Genomic DNA, 5000 nt, shown 5'->3' with positions numbered 1-5000 from the left:
CAGCGCCAAAGCATAATATCCTTCTAAACTAACCAACACAAAAGTGAAATGTATGCCTCTTCCAGGTGTATGTAAATGCCAGGAGTTACATAGTGTGTGTGTGTGTGTGTGTGTGTGTGTGTGTGTGTGTGTGTGTGTGTGTGTGTGTGTGTGTGTGTGCGTGCGTGTGCATGCTGTTTTCTCAGATTCAGCCCCTTGGTGATGCGTGCCTTCTCATCCCGTATTTCAACACGACCCTATTACAGCTGGCTGTTAGCCATGCGTCCATGATGATTCAACATTCAAGATTAATACATTAAAAAAACATTACGTGCCTTTCACATAATGATGGAAAATAGTCTTAGGTTAAGGGGCTCACAAACAACATAAAAACATACACCCCCACAATAAATAAGAACAGTTTCAAAGCTGCATTAAAAAGTAGTGACCGTCTGTTTGTCCTTGTTTAAAGTGGGTATATCTCAGTGGTGGGAGTGAAAGGGTTGTTGTAAGTTATCTTCTTGGACAAAAGTTGGGATGTTCATGGTCATTCATCGCATGACCCTCTTTTCCGCAACACGCCGCGTTTAAGCGCACCTTCTCGAGAGACACGATGAGGCAGATGCTTCTCGCAACGATGGAAGAGAATTCCCCGAGTTCTTTTCTCTTGATCTCGCATTCCAATTCCGCTTTTCACCACCAGGGGACTAAAATGTATGAATGATGCATTCGTAGCATTTCCAACATGCTAACGCGGTCCCGTGGCAACACGCTCGCCAGGTGAAGAGCAGGCTTGTCTTCTCTGACAGGGGATGAGGCTGATGTTTGAAGACATGCAACTGGATTATGAATGAGGTGATATGGATCATTCTTATGCTGCATCGGGTCATCAAGAGTGCGGTCCTTGAATGAGAATGACTCGCCTGTCTCCTGAGGAGGATCTTCTGCCGTAGATTGAAGGCCCATTTCTTCAGGCTACACCTTAAGTGTCCCTCCTAAGACCTCTTCATCCCCTCTACCCGCCTTCTACCTGCTTTCTCTACTGTAAATAATTCATAAAATTAAAAAAGAAATCTTCCTTCTTCTAGCATTGCAACTGCCAATGGCCCCTGGCCCTAGCATAGATTGCTTTGTCTTGCTATGACTGTTAGATAGATGATTCACTTACTTAGACAAATGTATTTGTTGTATGTCTCTTTGGATTAAAGGCGTCCGAAGGCGCTAAATGCCAAAAATGTAAATGTAGAGGAGCAATGCTAAGCTAACATTGCAGCATGGTAAACAGTACATGCACTGGGAGAGGGAGTGTAGGGTAAACCTGGTAAACTCAGTTTTATTTGAGTAAGGTTTTAGGGGTTTTGTGCCAGGGTTAGGGTGTTGCTGCTTGTGTTCAATCCAGGAGGTTCAGACTTCATCCTGCTTGTTTACCTGCTGCAGGACAGTCCATCCCTGAGCAGATCCGTCGGAGGCTGACATGGGAGGACGGGCTCACTGTAACACACGGGCTGGAATGAGGAATGGTATCAATTCAGAATCTGAATTATTTTTATTGCCAAGTATATTTGCACATACAAGAAACTGACTTGGTGAGGTTGGTGCATAGGACAAAAAAAATCTGTATATCTATATATTTATAAGCAACAACAAAAAAAATCAATGGCAAAAAGAGCAATAGAACAATCATTATGTAGCCTGTAAATAAGAATAAATGTAAAACTAATATAAATTACACTGTGTGTGTGTGTGTGTGTGTGTGTGTGTGCGTGCAATGGGGGGGGGGGGGGGGGGGTGAGTGAGTGAGTGCAAGTCCAAGTTGTTTGTGAAGCCCACTTGGGCCATGAGGAAGAAACTGTTCATTCAGGTGGCGCGAGGTTTTAGTCTTGATAGACCGGAACCTTCCAGTCCCTCATTCCATCCCTCGCATTACAACCATCCGCCCGTCCTTCTCCGATTTCCACCTTCACCGGTGTACAGTAATGGTACAACATCAATATGCTGCATTACGGTGTCAAGCGGTTGAGAATGATGAATGATTCAGGTGTCTCTCGAGGAGAGGACGTCCGCCCGGCCACTCCACGGCGGGGGCAGAGGTAGCGCTGGATGATGTGGTTTCCCAGTCAATACCCTGCATTACAGTGTCAAGTGAGAATGATTCAGGTGTCTCTGGAGAGGAGGGCGAGCTAGGCCAGGCTTTTACTTATAATACCGTACGCTGTCATATCATGTCTCACTGTCACATTATCATGTCTTTTGCACGATGCCACTAAATGCACTCTGCATCTGGATAGATGCCAAACTGACGTTTCGTTGTCTTAGTAGCCTACAGACTGAAGAACAGCTTCTACCCCAGGGCCATCCAGGCCCTGAACACAGCAAAGACCTAGGTTCTGGGCCCTGGACAGTCTGGACGGATTGATGGCAGCTGCTGGACTGAAAAAATCAGGTGTAGTGCTGAGGCACAAATATGTACATTTCAAGCCTGCAAACTGCGACACTTTAAATGAATGTGCAATAACACTATGTGCAATATGACAACCCTAGTCGTTTTATCTGTACAGTATAGTATAGTGGATAGTGTACATAGCCTTTATTTATGTAAACCAGCTATTTCCCTTCTTGTGTTTCTTTTAGTTTTTTTTCTTCTTTTTTTCTTTCCTAACACCAGGGGAGCCACCCCTCCTAAATTTCGTTGTTTGGTACCTGTACTATAGCAATGACAATAAAGACCATTCATTCATTCATTCATACTTATACTCGGTCAGTGGCAATAAAGTTGAATCTAATATAATATAATCTACAGTACTTGCCTGCAGGTAGACATATAAAACAGTATGGAGCATTCTAGTATTAACCGTACTGTAGTGGATGAGGTATGCTAGGCTACATTACAGTACACCAGGTTAGGCTAGGCTAGGGTACATTACAGTACGCTAGGCTAGGCTATATTACAGTACGCTGCTATAGAGAAACAGAGGAGACAGGGAGAGGAGCTAGGCTAGGCTACTGTACAGTACGCTTCTACAGAGGAAACAGAGAAAACAGAGGGACCTCCTCCTTAGAGAAGAATCTAATGCCAAACCAAAAGAACACCGCACAACCTTCTTCGAAATATCATCAAAGACATCCAGCACAGTCCTGCGGGAGCCCTGCCATGTTTGTTTCTGGCTCAGGGGACAAGCATTATAGTTAACACTTGAGGGCGGGCGGAGGGGGGCGAACAATCTATTTATCGCTGTAGGAGGAGTGTAGAACCTCTCTCGCTACTCACTCGCTGTGTCCCTTCATCCTAAAAAGCGACAAAAACAAATAATGTCGGGTTGACAGAGCTCGGTTTGAAACGGGCCCGTGGCTTGCGATGTCTCTGGTGCGTCCTGTGTGATGGAGATGGTTCTGGTGGCGTGGGGGAGAAGTGTCCTACTGAACCCACTGGTGTGTCCGGCAGACTCACTGTGGAGGGGCTCCGCGTAGCGAGCTAGCTGCTAGCCTCTAGCCACGCTGCGCCAGACAAGCACTGCGTTAATGTGAGGTGTGAGCTGCAGGGGGAGGCCGGTGGAGGTAGAAATCGGAGGCCGGGCTCATTGTAATCCGCGTAACGGAACGAGGAACGCGTACCAGCCGGGTTTGATACCATTCCTTATTCTGTGCATTCCTGTGAGCCCGTCCTCCGACATTTCCATTTTCATTTTACCTTTGTCCCCATTCAGCAGACGCCTTTATCCAAAGCTTACAAAAAAAAATACATTAAAAGACTTACATTTTGTCTAAGTAAGTGAGTCATCTGTCTGTCAATCCTCACAAGAAAAAGAAATCTATGCTAGGGCCAAGGGGGCCATCGGGAGTCTCAATGCTAGAAGAAGGAAGAATGAATTAGAGTAGAGAAACTGCACAAGGCAGGGGGGGGGTCGGTAGTGGGAATGAAGAGGTCTTTAGGAGGGACAGTTAAGACGTAGCCTGGAGAGACAAGACTTCAATCTACGGCGGAAAAGCAGGTAGTGACTCTGCAGTCCTGACAGCCTCAGATGTCCCCCTCCGCCGGCCTCCCCTGGTGAGCTCCCACGTACGAGTATCCTCCCTCCCCCCCCCTCCCTCCGTCCCCCTCCCCCGGAGCCTCACACATCCTTTCATCTTTTCACTCTGAAGTGAACAGAGGAAACTTTCTGCGGAAGATAAACGACTGTGACAAGGGCAAACTGGCCACCGTCTACTTTATGAGGCCCTATACACAGCGTCTCTCCCTGCTAGCGAGCGTAGCGCCACGGGCTAGCGTAGCGTCCTACGGCACATTTACATAGCTCACGCTTCACTCCGAGGAGATTGGAAGCGACTTTTATCTCTAATGATACAGCACTTTTCCCTCCCATCTCTCACACACAGACACACACACACACGCACACACACACACACAGGAGCACACACACAGGAACACACACAGTAGCATGCACACAGACACACACACAGGGGCACACACACACACACGCACAGGTGCATACACACAAGAACACAAACAGTAGCATGCACACAGACACACACACACACACACACACACACACACACAGAAGCATGTACACACGAGCACACACACACAGGAGCACACACACACACACACACACACACACAGAGACACACACTCGAGCACACACACACACACAGGAGCATGCACACACACACTTCCCCACCCTGCTGTTTCCATTACATGCATTGACCCGCTCTGAGCAGTGAATAAACAAACAACCAGCGGCTTTATAATCCTAATGCATCAAGCCGCACTATCTCAGCTCAGTGGTGCGTCCACTAACACATTCATTTCAACACAAGCTGATTTATGTCGGCTCCCTCCCAGTAAAAGCCTTATCGTCTCCCCCTACCAGGCGATAACCAGGCCTACCCCTATGGTATATTAATCAGAGTGGATGATGGCAGAGAGAGAGAGAGAGAGAGAGAGAGAGAGAGAGAGAGAGAGAGAGAGAGAGACAGAGAGAGAGAGAGAGAGAGAGAGAGAGAGAGAGAGAGAGAGAGAGAGA

At 47.2% G+C, this 5000-nt stretch overlaps 1 protein-coding gene across 1 annotated transcript in view; it reads left to right on the top strand.

Annotated features, from left to right (window-relative positions):
• Positions 1-5000, top strand: part of b4galt2 (UDP-Gal:betaGlcNAc beta 1,4- galactosyltransferase, polypeptide 2) — a gene marked incomplete at both ends in the record, with an annotated part of 122828 nt that overhangs the window by 81447 nt on the left and 36381 nt on the right. The gene's annotated exons all lie outside the window — the stretch shown is intronic.

Source organism: Nansenia antarctica, assembly GCF_963989245.1.
Source record: "Nansenia antarctica genome assembly, chromosome: 16".
NCBI classification, from domain to species: Eukaryota; Metazoa; Chordata; class Actinopteri; order Argentiniformes; family Microstomatidae; genus Nansenia; species Nansenia antarctica.
This window is presented reverse-complemented; position numbering and strand designations above follow the sequence as displayed.